The sequence below is a fragment of the Ascaphus truei genome, chromosome 3 (genome assembly GCF_040206685.1).
Source record: "Ascaphus truei isolate aAscTru1 chromosome 3, aAscTru1.hap1, whole genome shotgun sequence".
Classification (NCBI taxonomy): Eukaryota; Metazoa; Chordata; class Amphibia; order Anura; family Ascaphidae; genus Ascaphus; species Ascaphus truei.
The window spans coordinates 404,215,591-404,233,461 of record NC_134485.1 but is presented as its reverse complement, the minus strand read 5'-3'; positions in this window follow the sequence as shown (position 1 = coordinate 404,233,461).

The window sequence follows — 17,871 nt, the reverse complement described above, 5'->3', positions numbered from 1 at the left end:
CATAAAGGGGACTTGTTAGCAATAATTACTCAATTCCAGGATGTTTTTTCTGACTTACCAGGACAAACTAACTTAATTTCCCATGCAATCGAGACAGCACCTGGGGGTAAAAGTACGTTCCCGTCCTTATAGGTTGCCTGAAAGTCGTAGGGCTCTGGTAGAGAAGGATGAACAAGAAATGTTACACTTAGGAGTGATTGAGGAATCATGCAGTGAGTGGTGTAGTCCACTAATTATGGTCCCTAAACCCAATGGGAAGGTAAGATTTTGTGTGGACCTCCGAAAGGTCAATGCGGTATCCAAGTTTGACGCATATCCGATGCCAAGGGTGGACGAATTAATTGACGCCCTTGGTAACGCGGAATATATATCCACGTTGGACTTGACAAAAGGATACTGGCAAATACCCTTAGAGGAAAAGTCCAAATGCAAAACAGCCTTTGCCACTTTGTTTATACCAGTTTGTGACAATGCCATTTGGACTGCATGGAGCCCAAGTCACATTTCAGAGACTCATGGATAAGGTACTGAGGCCCCATAGGACTTATGCCGCAGCCTACCTAGATGACATTGTCATTTATAGTAAACACTGGCGGACCCATCTAAATAGGCTGAAAGCTGTCCTCAAATCTCTAAGAGAGGCAGGGCTCACAGACAACCCTAAGAAATGTTCCTTGGGTAAAGCGGAAACCAAATATTTAGGGTATGCAGTGGGAGGTGCAAAAAGTAAGGCCACTAGCCGACAAGGTAGCTGCCCTGAAAGAAGTTCCGACCCCCCAAACAAAAACGCAGGTACGCTCTCTGCTGGGTTTAGCAGGGTACTACCGGCGGTTCATCCCCAACTATTCGGAAGTGGCAGCCCCTTTAACGGACCTCACAAAAAAGTGTGCCCCTACACAAGTGGTGTGATCAAGGGATTGTCAGAGAGCCTTTGAGGACATAAAAAGGTGTCTATCAGAGGGTCCCATCCTTAGAAGCCCAGACTTCAACAGCCCTTTTATAGTGCAAAGAGATGCATCAGAGATAGGGCTAGGGGCAGTGTTGTCACAACAGTTTGAGGGAGTTGAACATCCTATCCTTTTCCTGAGTAGGAAATTGTTCCCAAGGGAAAAAAAACTACTCAGTGATTGAGAAAGAGTGCCTCGCAGTAAAGTGGGCAATCGAGGCTTTGAGGCATTACCTGGCAGGAGTCCATTTTACTTTGGTGACGGATCATGCTCCACTGAAGTGGTTAAATAGCATGAAGGATTCCAATGCTAGATTGACTAGGTGGTATATGGCCCTCCAACCCTTCTCATTTGAGATTCAGCATAGGTCGGGAAAAGAGAACGCAAATGCTGACTTCTATTCTAGAGAAGGGGTGGATGGTCGGGCTTCAGCCGTGCGTAGCCCCAGCCACACACTAACAGGGGAGGAATGTGACAGGATAAACAAAAGCCACCAGTTATATGCCTGGAAAACCTATGCCTAGTCTGCAGTGCAGCACTGACTAGGTTAACTTCAACTGGGGACCTCAGGACAATTAGTTGGATCCCAGCTGCCTAATCAAGGTGTGTTAAAACCCAGGCTGTAGACAGATGGAGGCTGTCTGTTGAGGAGTGAGGAGTAAGCTGCTAAAGAGATTGCTAAAGAGATTTCCTGATACAAGGTCTGATTAGAAAAGTAGATGAATTGTGAACTGTCTGTCCCCTGCATAGAAAGGGGCAACTGCCATATACACTGTCTGCTAAAGAGAAACTGTTTTTGTCTGTCTGCTGAAGAAAAGCCATTTTCCTTTTGTTGCTGATGAAAAGCTATTTTTGTTTTGTGTGCTGTATATTTTTCAAGGCTAAATAAATAAGTCTTGTCCAGAAACCCGCGTGTGTAGTTGCATGTACCCTGCAACACACCCACCGAGAGAAAGTCCAATAGAAAAGAAAATATCAATGGCGCAAAGAAAAGGCAAAATGTGAAAAGGATTGTACAAGAAATACTGTGGCTGGATCACACAATGGGGCGAAATCCACGTGAGGATCCACGCTTCTAGGAAAAATGGATCTCCCGGACCTTCAGACACAACGTCAGGAACATACAGTATGTGGGACAGAGAAAAGGCCGACATAGCGTAATCCGATTTAATACAAAAATGCTAACTCGAGCATAAAACTTATCGCATTCACATTTTAGCGCTAGCGCATTAATAGTACAACCGACTTAAATCATGGGCAACTGGAACCTTGTCCTCCTCGGTCAGCACCAGGTGAGTGTCCTCTCATGGGTATGTGCATCATACACTCATGACTTCAGCGTCATGTTGTGGTAGATAGTAGAGAGATGCCCTCAGCCTCTGACAGGAGCAGGATTGCTGAGTTTCACTAGACTGCCTGTGGTTTGCATTTTTGCCTCACATCATTTATCCTGCTCCTTCTGACTTTGCTATATACTCACCATTTTGGTTGTTCACTAATACCCTATTGAACTGTTTGTGTGGGGGTTATTCAGTCTCTTTGTGGGACTTGACGTTTTTATTATGGGTCTGGGGGACAGGGAAATCTGTTCCATTGGAGAGAGGGGGAACGGGCCTGATGAAGGGGTGTTCCCCGAAATGTTACGTTGCCCCCCTGCTGCTTCCCCATTGTTTGTACCCACCTATGTGTTGTCTTGACCCTACGGTGTTTGTACCTTATTCACTGCCCTCTCCCCCCTCCATTATTCCCTTTGTTTTTGCCTGTTTTATTATTGCATGTTATCAATTTTTGATGTAGTGGGTGTGGTTCTTATACTGGTGGTATGTGTTACATATTAAATGTCATTACATTTCTTCTTGGCATTATCCCTTTTCATTTGTTCTATTATCTAAAGACAGTGTGTGCTGGGCTTTGTGTTATTTAGATAGTAGATAGTGTTTGAGTTCAAACTGGACAGAACAATCTGTGCACCCTCACTGATCTGTCAGCTGGAACTGTTAGCTCATGTGCAGTCAACACCCTATGCATTTCAATGCAGCTACAGTGAAACGGATAGGGTGTTGACTGTGCATGAACTAAGAGCTCCAGCAGATAGATCAGTCAGGGCACAGAGATCGCTCTGTCCGGTTTGAACTCAAACCCTCTCTACTATCTACCACCACGTGCTGCGGAAGCACGAATGCTTCTGTCAGACTCTAAGGCCGTGTCCAGGCTGAGAGCTCTGTGACGTCAGGCGCTGAATAAACAGGGGCGATTTCTGTCCAATTGAAAATGTGTAGATGTGAAGGGGGGGTGCGTGTCGGGAACGTGGCCATGATGTCACAGAGCTGGTTCGCCCTCATAGGGCAAACCGCTCACGCGACGCGGCCATCGTGCTACAAATTCAAATATATTTGTCTCTGCAAGCTGCTGAGCGCAGAGCTCTCACAACATGTGCACTCTGGACCAACACATTGCCGTAATGTATTAATCGTGCTGAGCATGAGTGCACACGCGCTCTCAGCTTCACCCTGAACGTGGCCTAAGAGCTTGCAGCAGTGAGCAGACAATGGCCTGACAGTTATGTGGGACCAAGATTCATTCTTGTCTCCCAAAAGCTTCTCCCAAATTGCCTAAAGCCTTACTAACCAGTTCCCCTTATCAGTTTAATATCAAAGTCTTTACTGGAAAACTGGCACAAGAATATCTAATAAAATACCAAATCAACTGTTAAGTTCACCAGTTTAGCCACACAGATACTTTGATATACAGTATAGACATCAATACGGGTATTGACTTAAACCTATAAAATTTGGGGAGAGAAAAATAAAACCTACCCTGGACATATACACATACAGAAAAACCGACGTACACTAATGTACAGACACTCAGAAATAGAAAAGCACAAACATAAATAAATAAGCGAACACACACAGAAAGACATACAGTACATAGGCATACATACAGGCATACAGTATATACATAGGCATACATACATACAGGCATACAGTATATACATAGGCATACATACATACATACATACATACATACATACATACATACATACATACATACATACAGGCATACAATTAGGTCCAGAAATAATTGGACACTGACACAATTTCAATAATTTTGGCTCTGTACGCCACAACAATGGATTTGAAATGAAACAACCGAGATGCAATAGAAGTGCAAACTTTCAGCTTTAATTCAAATGGTTGAACAAAAATATCATATGAAACGTTTAGGAATTGCAACAATTTTCATACATAGTCCCCATATGACATTGTCATTTATAGTAAACACTGGCGGACCCATCTAAATAGGCTGAAAGCTGTCCTCAAATCTCTAAGAGAGGCAGGGCTCACAGACAACCCTAAGAAATGTTCCTTGGGTAAAGCGGAAACCAAATATTTAGGGTATGCAGTGGGAGGTGCAAAAAGTAAGGCCACTAGCCGACAAGGTAGCTGCCCTGAAAGAAGTTCCGACCCCCCAAACAAAAACGCAGGTACGCTCTCTGCTGGGTTTAGCAGGGTACTACCGGCGGTTCATCCCCAACTATTCGGAAGTGGCAGCCCCTTTAACGGACCTCACAAAAAAGTGTGCCCCTACACAAGTGGTGTGATCAAGGGATTGTCAGAGAGCCTTTGAGGACATAAAAAGGTGTCTATCAGAGGGTCCCATCCTTAGAAGCCCAGACTTCAACAGCCCTTTTATAGTGCAAAGAGATGCATCAGAGATAGGGCTAGGGGCAGTGTTGTCACAACAGTTTGAGGGAGTTGAACATCCTATCCTTTTCCTGAGTAGGAAATTGTTAACAAGGGAAAAAAAACTACTCAGTGATTGAGAAAGAGTGCCTCGCAGTAAAGTGGGCAATCGAGGCTTTGAGACATTACCTGGCAGGAGTCCATTTTACTTTGGTGACGGATCATGCTCCACTGAAGTGGTTAAATAGCATGAAGGATTCCAATGCTAGATTGACTAGGTGGTATATGGCCCTCCAACCCTTCTCATTTGAGATTCAGCATAGGTCGGGAAAAGAGAACGCAAATGCTGACTTCTATTCTAGAGAAGGGGTGGATGGTCGGGCTTCAGCCGTGCGTAGCCCCAGCCACACACTAACAGGGGAGGAATGTGACAGGATAAACAAAAGCCACCAGTTATATGCCTGGAAAACCTATGCCTAGTCTGCAGTGCAGCACTGACTAGGTTAACTTCAACTGGGGACCTCAGGACAATTAGTTGGATCCCAGCTGCCTAATCAAGGTGTGTTAAAACCCAGGCTGTAGACAGATGGAGGCTGTCTGTTGAGGAGTGAGGAGTAGGCTGCTAAAGAGATTGCTAAAGAGATTTCCTGATACAAGGTCTGATTAGAAAAGTAGATGAATTGTGAACTGTCTGTCCCCTGCATAGAAAGGGGCAACTGCCATATACACTGTCTGCTAAAGAGAAACTGTTTTTGTCTGTCTGCTGAAGAAAAGCCATTTTCCTTTTGTTGCTGATGAAAAGCTATTTTTGTTTTGTGTGCTGTATATTTTTCAAGGCTAAATAAATAAGTCTTGTCCAGAAACCCGCGTGTGTAGTTGCATGTACCCTGCAACACACCCACCGAGAGAAAGTCCAATAGAAAAGAAAATATCAATGGCGCAAAGAAAAGGCAAAATGTGAAAAGGATTGTACAAGAAATACTGTGGCTGGATCACACAATGGGGCGAAATCCACGTGAGGATCCACGCTTCTAGGAAAAATGGATCTCCCGGACCTTCAGACACAACGTCAGGAACATACAGTATGTGGGACAGAGAAAAGGCCGACATAGCGTAATCCGATTTAATACAAAAATGCTAACTCGAGCATAAAACTTATCGCATTCACATTTTAGCGCTAGCGCATTAATAGTACAACCGACTTAAATCATGGGCAACTGGAACCTTGTCCTCCTCGGTCAGCACCAAGTGAGTGTCCTCTCATGGGTATGTGCATCATACACTCATGACTTCAGCGTCATGTTGTGGTAGATAGTAGAGAGATGCCCTCAGCCTCTGACAGGAGCAGGATTGCTGAGTTTCACTAGACTGCCTGTGGTTTGCATTTTTGCCTCACATCATTTATCCTGCTCCTTCTGACTTTGCTATATACTCACCATTTTGGTTGTTCACTAATACCCTATTGAACTGTTTGTGTGGGGGTTATTCAGTCTCTTTGTGGGACTTAATGTTTTTATTATGGGTCTGGGGGACAGGGAAATCTGTTCCATTGGAGAGAGGGGGAACGGGCCTGATGAAGGGGTGTTCCCCGAAATGTTACGTTGCCCCCCTGCTGCTTCCCCATTGTTTGTACCCACCTATGTGTTGTCTTGACCCTACGGTGTTTGTACCTTATTCACTGCCCTCTCCCCCCTCCATTATTCCCTTTGTTTTTGCCTGTTTTATTATTGCATGTTATCAATTTTTGATGTAGTGGGTGTGGTTCTTATACTGGTGGTATGTGTTACATATTAAATGTCATTACATTTCTTCTTGGCATTATCCCTTTTCATTTGTTCTATTATCTAAAGACAGTGTGTGCTGGGCTTTGTGTTATTTAGATAGTAGATAGTGTTTGAGTTCAAACTGGACAGAACAATCTGTGCACCCTCACTGATCTGTCAGCTGGAACTGTTAGCTCATGTGCAGTCAACACCCTATGCATTTCAATGCAGCTACAGTGAAACGGATAGGGTGTTGACTGTGCATGAACTAAGAGCTCCAGCAGATAGATCAGTCAGGGCACAGAGATCGCTCTGTCCGGTTTGAACTCAAACCCTCTCTACTATCTACCACCACGTGCTGCGGAAGCACGAATGCTTCTGTCAGACTCTAAGGCCGTGTCCAGGCTGAGAGCTCTGTGACGTCAGGCGCTGAATAAACAGGGGCGATTTCTGTCCAATTGAAAATGTGTAGATGTGAAGGGGGGGTGCGTGTCGGGAACGTGGCCATGATGTCACAGAGCTGGTTCGCCCTCATAGGGCAAACCGCTCACGCGACGCGGCCATCGTGCTACAAATTCAAATATATTTGTCTCTGCAAGCTGCTGAGCGCAGAGCTCTCACAACATGTGCACTCTGGACCAACACATTGCCGTAATGTATTAATCGTGCTGAGCATGAGTGCACACGCGCTCTCAGCTTCACCCTGAACGTGGCCTAAGAGCTTGCAGCAGTGAGCAGACAATGGCCTGACAGTTATGTGGGACCAAGATTCATTCTTGTCTCCCAAAAGCTTCTCCCAAATTGCCTAAAGCCTTACTAACCAGTTCCCCTTATCAGTTTAATATCAAAGTCTTTACTGGAAAACTGGCACAAGAATATCTAATAAAATACCAAATCAACTGTTAAGTTCACCAGTTTAGCCACACAGATACTTTGATATACAGTATAGACATCAATACGGGTATTGACTTAAACCTATAAAATTTGGGGAGAGAAAAATAAAACCTACCCTGGACATATACACATACAGAAAAACCGACGTACACTAATGTACAGACACTCAGAAATAGAAAAGCACAAACATAAATAAATAAGCGAACACACACAGAAAGACATACAGTACATAGGCATACATACAGGCATACAGTATATACATAGGCATACATACATACAGGCATACAGTATATACATAGGCATACATACATACATACATACATACATACATACATACATACATACATACATACATACAGGCATACAATTAGGTCCAGAAATAATTGGACACTGACACAATTTCAATAATTTTGGCTCTGTATGCCACAACAATGGATTTGAAATGAAACAACCGAGATGCAATAGAAGTGCAAACTTTCAGCTTTAATTCAAATGGTTGAACAAAAATATCATATGAAACGTTTAGGAATTGCAACAATTTTCATACATGGTCCCCATATTTCAGGGGCTCAAATGTAATTGGACAAATTAACACAATCATAAATAAAATGTTCATTTTTAATACTTTATCGAGGATCCTTTACAGGCAATGACTGCTTGAAGTCTGGAACGCATGGACATCACCAAATGCTGGGTTTCCTCCTTTGAGATGCTTTTCCAGGCCTTTACTGCAGATGTCTTCAGTTGTTGTTTGTTCGTGGGTCTTTCTGCCTTAAGTTTTTTCTTCAGCAAGTGAAATGCATTCTCGATCGAGTTGAGATCAGGTGATTGACTCGGCCATTGCAGAATATTCCACTTCTTTGCCTTAAAAACTTCTGGGTTGCTTTCACAGTATGTTTTGGTTCATTGTCCATCTGTAAAGTGAAGCGCTGTACAATCAACTTCGCTGAATTTGGCTGAATCTGAGCAGACAATATATCCCTATACACTTCAGAATTTATCCGGCTGCTTCTGTCTTCTGTCACATCATCAATAAACACTACTGACCCAGTGCCATTGGAAGCCATTCATGCCCATGCATCACACTGCCTCCACCGTGTTTTACAGATGATGTGATATGCTTTGGATCATGAGCCGTTACAAGCCTTCTTCATACTTTTTTCTTCCCATCATTCTGGTACAGGTTGATCTTAGTTTCATCTGTCCAAAGAATGCTGTTCCAGAACTGGGCTGGCTTTTTTAGATATTGTTTGGCAAAGTCTAATATGGCATTTCTATTCCTGAGGCTTATGAATGGTTTGCACCTTGTGGTGAACCCTCTGTATTTGCTCTCATGAAGTCTTCTTTTTATGGTAGACTTGGATATTGATATGGCTACCTCCTGGAGAGTGTTCTTCACTTGGCTGGATGTTGTGAAGGGGGTTTTCTTTACCATGGAAAGGATCCTACGATCATTCACCACTGTTGTCTTCCGTGGACGTCCAGGCCTTTTTGTGTTGCAGAGCTCACCAGTGCTTTCTTTTTTCTCAGAATATACCAAATGGTTGATTTGGCCATTCCTAATGTTCCTGCTATCTCTCTGATGGATTTTCTTTTTTTGGGCAGCCTAAGGATGCCCTGTTTCACTTGCATTGAAAGCTCCTTTGACCGCATTGTTGTGGGTTCACAGCAACAGCTTCCAAATGCGAATGCCACACCTGGAATCAACTCAAGATCTTTTACCTGCTTAATTGATGATGAAATAACAAAGGAATAGCCCACACCTGTCCATGAAACAGCTTTTGAGTCAATTGTCCAATTACTTTTGGTCCCTTGAAAAAGAGGGTGCTACATATTAAAGAGATTAATTCCTAAACCCTTCCTCCAATTTGGATGTGAATACCCTCAAATTAAGGCTGATAGACTTCACTTTTAGCCCATATTCATTATTTAACTGTAACTTAAATGTATTTTGCTACACAGCCGAAATAACAAAACTTGTATCAGTGTCCAAATATTTCTTGACCTAACTGTATATACATAGGCATGCACACATACATACATACATACATACATACATACATACATAGGCGTGTATTTTTAGTGCTTTTATTCAGTTGTGCTTTCCTGTATTCTCTGATTATTGATTAGAGGCTTGATGGATGCTCCCATTTCAGGGCCCCCTGGTTTTCCATGTTTTTCCTTTTTTTGGGAGTCGTATTTCTGACGTCATCATGTCAGCCATGGTACTGTAGTTATTTCCGAGTAGTCAGTGAAGGAGCTCGGCATCTCGGTTTCATCTGGAATGCCTCTCTCTTTGTGTTCTGTTGTTCTGTATGTATTCACTAACCTCAATAGAATAGCCTTATACTATTTACTAGCTAAATTCGGTAGAGTATACAGATTGGTATTATTCACTTTATATATTTCCTTAGGGACCTCTATGTCCTCTACTAGAGATTAGACTAGAGGTTGGAACCGGTCCCCTTATCTGTAACAGCCTGTTTGTGCTGCAACTTGCGTACTACTTCCAAGTGAGATTATTATTTATTTATCCAACCGTTAGCCAATGGTTTTTGGGATAGTACCTACAGTATGACAGGCTCTATTTATCTTTCTGGGGCTATAGTAGTACCAATATTAAATACCCTGATTATATTTCCAGCATATATCTAACTTTGTCTGTACAAGGACTCGCTCAGATTTCTGTTACTACATACTTATCACAATATTTCTGTTGCCAGTGACTACCCAGTGAACTTACTCATTTTACATTTTCTGTACATATTTTTGTATTATGTGTATTTTCTACCTTAATTGATCTCTACTTTAAAAGTTACTTTTTAATTCATTCATATTAAGTAGGTGTGTTTCTTCGAGTGCAGAACAGTGTTCCTTTTCTTTAATATGGTAATTTGCTTATATCTGTATGCACCATGAAACACCACTTTGATACTCTTTAAGCTGAGCAAGATCTCTCTCTCTCTCTCTCTCTCTCTCTCTCTCTCTCTCTCTCTCTCTCTCTCTCTCTCTCTCTCTCTCTCTCTCTCTCTCTCTCTCTCTCTCTCTCTCTCTCTCTCTCTCTCTCTCTCTCTCTCTCTCTCTCTCTCTCTCTCTCTCTCTCTCTCTCTCTCTCTCTCTCTCTCTCTCTCTCTCTCTCTCTCTCTCTCTCGTCATGTCAAATTTATAGAGAACAGAGGGAGGATGAGGCTTGGCCAGACGGCAGCAGGTTAACCACAGCCTGACATTGTCCGATTGCAGGCTAATATTTGTTACCCTGAAGCTGGAATAAAGGAGGCATAGGGTCTAATGAAGCAGTGTGCAGAATGGGAGCCATAATCGCCCACTTAGTTTGATATATGGTAGATTTATCTTGATTTGGTAATAAATATTACAGATAATAGTATGAGAAAAAGCAGAGCACTACAAAAATACTTACTGGAGGAAAAATGCAGAGAAGTGTGTTCCCAGGTGAAGAAAAAATAAATTTATTGGGTCCCTTTGTGATCCAATAAATTCATTTTTCATTCACCTGGGAATGTACTTCTCTGCATTTTTTCTATCCAGTAAGCATTTTTGTAGTGTTCCGCTTTTTCTCACACCATTATCTAGTTCTACTGTATCTCAAGTGGATTGCACACGCAGTACCCCAGGATCCATGGGATTGAAGTTTGGACGCTACACCATTCAATTCAGTCCTCCTGTCATTACACAGCATACTGTAAATCATTCTCCAAGATGGCTACCTATTCAAGCATTATATATGAAGGATACTTCAATGGTACTTTTTGTTGGAACCTTAATGCCTCAAGCCTATGTCTGTTAGTAGTTCTAAGCACCGCACATGTTTCTGGACTGTAATAAATGTTTGAGCCTGGGTTTGCATTTGGAGCATAGAGGCAGTTGAAAACATAGCACTATTAGGTCTTAGTGAGTAACAAAGTGGCAAAACCCAATTTATGATATATATTGTAGGATATGCGCTCTAGGAAGGTCATACAGTACACAAGTCATTTTTCTAGATGGTAACATTTATTACATTACTCCCTCTTCCTCCTTTATTACTACATTACTGAACATAGACATCAGTATATATACACGGGCAGAAAGATCAACATTCTTCAACAGCTTAAAAAAAAAAAAAAGCAATGCATGCACACCGCAGCTACAAAATAGATGAAAAAGGTCAGTACCTTTCATTTGTAACTTGAATCTGTTCACAAACAGTGAGTCCATCACAAAAGATCTGCCAGGCATCATTGCTTTCAAAGGGTGGGATTAGTCCCAACACGTGTTTCCAACAGATAAAGGCGAGCAGGGAAGGCATGGCGAAAACCCAACGTATTGTCATTCAGCAAATCACTGCCTTATCTCTACCTTTAAAAAGTGACTGATATTCAAAGCAGAGAAATGGAAAACACATAGAAGAATCACTGCAATAACTAATATCATCATCATCATCATCATCATCATCATCATCATCATCATCATCATCATCATCATCATCATCATCATTTCCTTTTAAATCATCAGCATTTGTTCCTTGAAGCCTATATAAGTTGAACTCGTAAAATGTTAGTATCTTACCACCTAAGGATGCCCTGCTCTTCTTTTACAAAAATAAATAAGTGTTTTTCTTGTGCTAAAACCATGCTTTCTTTAATGTCTAGCTTCTGATGTTACACAGTAACCTTTAGACTGCACGGGGCTCTGGGGAGAACTTCATGATAACCTTCTGAAAAACTAATATTTCATGTGCTTGTATCTCCTAAACGAAGCACCACATTTTAAAATTAAAAACCAGCTTTGGAAAGGGCAATAAGAGATCTGTTATATAAAAAGGGTGACCAGTGCAGACTGCTGCTTTACAATAGGTGTGGCACAATGTGGAGAATGTGGAGGTGTGGAGAATATAACAATGTATGTAATACATATGTAGCTAGGTCCCCCTGGGTCCCCTTTCCCATCCCTTTGCCTCCGCTGTAGTGCGGAAGGCTGTGGTGGGTGCGGGAGCCGTCGGACTGCGAGGCAGGCCCGCCGGTCAAGTGGTCAAGCTTTCCCTTGCACCACAGATAGATCCATTTCACGTGCTGAGACCACGCCAGCAGTCAGAGCTGGGACAAGGACAGAGTAGGAAGTACATGCAGGTATCTGTGGCATCTGCACTAGGCCAGATACCCCCTTTTAGGCCCCAGCTAGGCCCCAACTAACCTTAATGTGGGGTTGATGCAGGGACTGGCCCATAGGATAGGGACACAGCCTTAGTACCAGAGAGAGTCAGGGACACAGCCAGGACGCGTTGGCGATTCAGTGATCTGGGACTAGATCACCCTCTGAGATATTCTATAGGTGGATCACTCCACGCTGGAGCCACCCACGGTGGAGGCGGAGGCGTTGCAGAGCACCTTCCTGGATCCCACGACAGCATCTGTGTGCCCGGGTGTGGCATCACCCAGCAGGTACCTCACTGCAACACTTGCACCAACGTACACCTCAGCTTTAGTGGGCAGCGCTGTCTCACACACTTGGGTGGGTGTAGGACTCTGAGTATATGGTGTTGGGGGACACGGTGTTGGGGACTCGGTGTGGGGTTACGGCCCTGCGAGGCCTAGTGTTACAGGTGTGGCACTATTGTGTGTTGATTATGATTATTAAGCATATAGTAAACTTGTTCTAATTACACCATTGTGTATTGTTTATTGTATGTGTCCAGTAACGGGGTCATTCTACACAATAGAATCCCGCACAGGTGGAGGTGCTACCGAGCATCGTTCCAGGATACACCCCAGGCTCCCAGCAGTGGAGGCTTAGGTCTCCTGTGAGCCACCAAGTATTGCACCATACACACAACATAGCCACACATCTCCCAGGGGGTGGTGGAAAGTGCGCTACACATACAATAACAATAGAACATACAGTGATACTATAGTTTTTAAACATACAGGTAGGGTTGCTAGATGGCTTCTCCAAAAATACTGGACAAAATGGTGAAAGGTGCCACGTGCCACGTGCCACACACCCACACACCTCTCCGCTCTATGCTTTTTACACCTCTCCTTGTTCCCAGCCCCAGGCTCCTGACACTTCCTCCTGATTGGCTGCATTACCCAGCAGCAGGCAATCAGGATGGAGAATGCTGCCCAGCCCCCCTAGGGAAATCCCAATGAAATCCCATCGACGGTGTCTTAATACAGGACAGTCCGGTTCAATACTGACATCTGGTAGCCCTACATACAGGTACTGTATTACAGGTTACAGTGTCTCTGTTCTTGGGAGCTTAAATTAAAGGAGAAGAATGAATGAACAAGGTCATATTAAGGTCATATTAATTACGGCAAAAGTAGTGCAAACCTAGTGCTAAAAACTATATCAAAGCAAAATATTGCATAGTTAATAAGAATCTTTTGACAAATGTTTTTCCTCAGGAACACCCTTATATTTCCTGGTTACCCATAAGCCTTATGATAGTATGTTGTGGTGGTATAGGACTACTGTTGGCTTCTGGTCAAGGACATAGTAACTTGAATTTTACAACAAAGAGTAACAGTAATCAATTCAAAGACAGGCATCCATTCAATGCATGTTTAGCTAATTTTAGCAGACATTGCAAACATTATTTAATAAATGCTTTATTTGTGGGGTTAATGATAAGTAAAACCATCTGTTTCCTTTGATTTGAGCTTCTACAGATACAAGTTTGTGCTATATTTTCATCATTAGCTTCCTCCAGTTTCTCATTAGAACTCTTTCACTGTTCATGAAAACCCAGCATCCCAAATACTTTCATTCTTCTCATTTACTGTAGATGTAAGTTTATGAAGGGGCATAAATACACTTGTAAGGATATATAGACCATGTGGTGCCTGGAACAACTGAAGATCACAAAAAAGCCAGGCATAAAAACCAGCACACTCATGCTATAAGTATAACATTATAGATGGATGCAGGATCTGATGATCTACAACGTTCTTCTATTTATGTTTATGTGTGCTGATATTTATTATTTTCAAACACCCCGTTAAAAAATCCAAATAGTGTATTTAATTGCCCATCAACACATCCTTTCCATGAATGTTTGTAAATATCTCTGCTATTACAGCTCTTTTTGCTAGTATTAACAATAATAAGGAATTCGCCCATTTACAACATAATGAATCCTTGGCTGGAGCACTAAGGGTTGCATTTTTGTGTGGGGGTCTAATTATTTTTCACATTATTGATTTTTCTCTACCTATTATGCACTTGTCAATGTAATAATAATTGTAACTGGCTTTTATGTTGTTTCAATTTCCTCACCATTTTTTACGGGGTGGCTTTGGTCCACTAAAATCTCCATCACTCACCCCAACTTTTGAGGCTCTTTTCCACCTGTCTGCCACATGCTGCAATTCCTCTCCTCGATGGCCTTACTGGCATTCTGCTTTAGATACTTTAGAAGACACTTTCAGACACTGCAGTTGTTTTACATCTTAACTCCATCACAAGAGTAAACACCTCTATGACCTTAACATGTTATGGGCCTAACAGGGTCATCCAGCAATGTAACACTTATGGAAACTCACACGTGTGCAGATATGATGCCAACTTCTTCTATAAAAAGTTTAAAAACATAATTATCACAACAGAAAAATCAGAAATAAACTCATTACTTTTGCACCTTAAAAGTTTAGGTGGAAAATGTTTGATGAGTTTTGGACCCTTCCATGCCTAGTGTACGATATGCCTCCTGCAGGGCTGATGTGATAATCATCTATTTTTGGACTTGTGACAGTTAATAATAATAGCTTGTTCTTGTATAGCGCTGCTAGTTTTATGTAGCGCTTTTCAGAAACATTTCGCAGACACAGTCCCTGCCCTGTAGAGATTGCAATTGGGAGATAAAGTGACTTATCCAAGGTCACAAGGACCTGACAACAGGAATTGAACCAGGCTCCCCTGCTTCAAACTCTTAGTTCCAGTCAGTGTCTTTTGCTCAATGAGCCGCTTCTTCTCCATTACAGACATATACCTGTGGATTTATTGGAAGTGCAGAGAGGAAAGTCATTAAACTGGAAAAGATTTGAATGAAAGATGTGTTTTCAATTCACCAATTGAGGTATTCAGCTCATGGAGAGCTGAACCTTTCATTCTATATGTCCTACTCATAGAATGACATGCAACAAAAATAATACATGGGGCTCCGATTATTTAAATTAAATAAGGCGAGCAAAGGAAATACTAGAGCAGCTAAAGTAAGATTGCAAATATCTTTGTCAGAAAAATGAGATGTGCTGGATGTGCAATCAGCTAATGAAAAATAAAATGTCAAATGTAAGAATGCTAGCCAAGAAAAGAAGGCGTTGGTCCTTTTTTCCATGTACAGTAGTAACAAACGAGGGAGAGGGAGTAAGTGATATGATACCTTTTATTGAACCAACAAGTTGTTGAAATGTTGCACGTGTTCCAACCTCTCAGGGTCCTTCATCGGGTATATTTTGTTTCTGAATATCCGAAACCTGATGAAGGACCCTGAGAAGTTTGAAAGCTTTTAACTTTTCAACCACTTGTTGGTCCAATAGAAGGTATCATACCCCCACCCCCTGCTGAACTTCCTCTTCCTCTTCCTCCTTTGTTACTGTCTTGTCACCAAATGATCTGATAGTAAAACTGGGAAGTTACATGGTAAAAAGATTGAATGCAGAAAGAATCTAATCTAATAACCATTATAGGAACTGTCACAAGAAAACGTGATCTTGATGGAACATTACCGGTGCGTTTACTGGTTTATACGGTATGCGATGATTGAAGAAATCTATTCTATATCCATGTATTGAACACAGCTCACATAATAAAATAGTATGCTGTGTTCCTATGCATGCTACAGCGAATTCAACTTTCCAAACTAGGGCAGATTTTAGAACAATTGTCCTCAATTGTGTTGCATATATACATAATCTGCATTTTCCACCTACTTGTTTTTAATGAAGTTGTTATTTTCAGATTTTTCTCCACCCGGTATTTTATTCATCCAAAATACAGTGCAAGCCTGCCCTTTTATCTAATGCCATCTGTATATCACTATAACAATTGGTAAAGAGGTTAAGGGAAAACTATATTAGTTTTTAACTTAATGTAAGTTCTGAAGTTATGACATAGCTGTGTTGTAGGAAGCACGGAAACAACTTCTTCAATGTCATAACTTTTGAACGAGACCAGCAGGATGTGACTAGACATCACATCCCTCAGATGTCCCATTGCCTGCCAGTAAAGTTCAACTGCACCCTCAAATAGTTAGTTATCATTTATATATAGGCACCTCGGTGCTGACATTCAAGATAACTCATCTCATGAAGAAACTGTCATTTCACAGCAGCAAAAACACAATTAGAGACATTCAATATTAAGCAAGCAAACATGTTCTTACCTGCAGTAGCTCTAGCAATTTGCAGAATTAGCAGGGAAAACATACTCCTAAGGTGCTTCAACATCTCTGCTTTCAAAAATCACTCGGAAACAGTAGAAAACCAAAAAACGGCAGCTCAGCACAAATTTCTTAGAAGTTATTATGTATTAATGAAGACAGCAGTAAGATAAATCCTCTAGTTCGCAGCCTTGTTTGTAAAATCGTTTTTCAATTGATATATTGTATATGTGTTTTATAATAATGCCAACATTATATCCACGATGGAGCTCCAAAATTGTTTTAAGCTACAGTATAATCAGATTTATCACAAGTAACCACTCTTCTTGATCATTTCACTTGCAGAGATACACAGCAGCTAGCTGCATATATCCAGCGTTCACATGGAAAGATAAACCCGCCTCTAATGATGTGTGTGACTGTCTGGGAGCTTCTAGGGAAATGTGAAATGGATTTATTTGTGTGCCCAAAATGTTGCTTGCTTATCTAACTATTCAAACTCATACTGTACTTGATTAATGGTCACAGAAAAAATAGTTTTAAATTATAAATCCTATTTAAAGTAAATAAGAACATGCATGCTCCCTAAAAATAATTAATATGTCAAGGGATTTTTTTTTTTTTTCAAAGAAAGTTTTAGATTGATATTCCATATACAGTAAGTGTTTTAGACAACTTTACAATAATGTACTGTACGTGGAAATTAATAATAGCGTTATTTCATATACTGTAGCTCTTTTCTCCCAATAGGACTGAAAGTGCTTCTCAATTACAATATATAGTAGGAAGCCGTAAAGCAGCATTGCCATAGCATATTTACAGACACAGTCCCTGCCCCGTAGAGCTTACAATCTATGTTTTTGGCGCCTGAGGCACAGGGAGATAAAGTGACTTGCCCAATGTCACAAGGAGCAGATACCAGGTTTAGAAACAGGCTCCCCATGCATTAAAGTCAGAGGGCCTCATGCAGTAAGCGACGATTATGTGAAATCGGCAAGCTTATCGATTAGTCATGTTATTGGCGTTTTTCCCTCTCCGTATGCAGTAAGTGCCGAATACATTCAAAATCAAGCCGAAAACAAATCCGTCCACTCTCACGATGATGAGCCGATCACACACAGGTGTATCGGCGTGCGTGGCGGGGTGCTGTTAGGTTGCACAATCACAAATCTTGCTGAATCAGGCGAAACAAGCATGTTTTT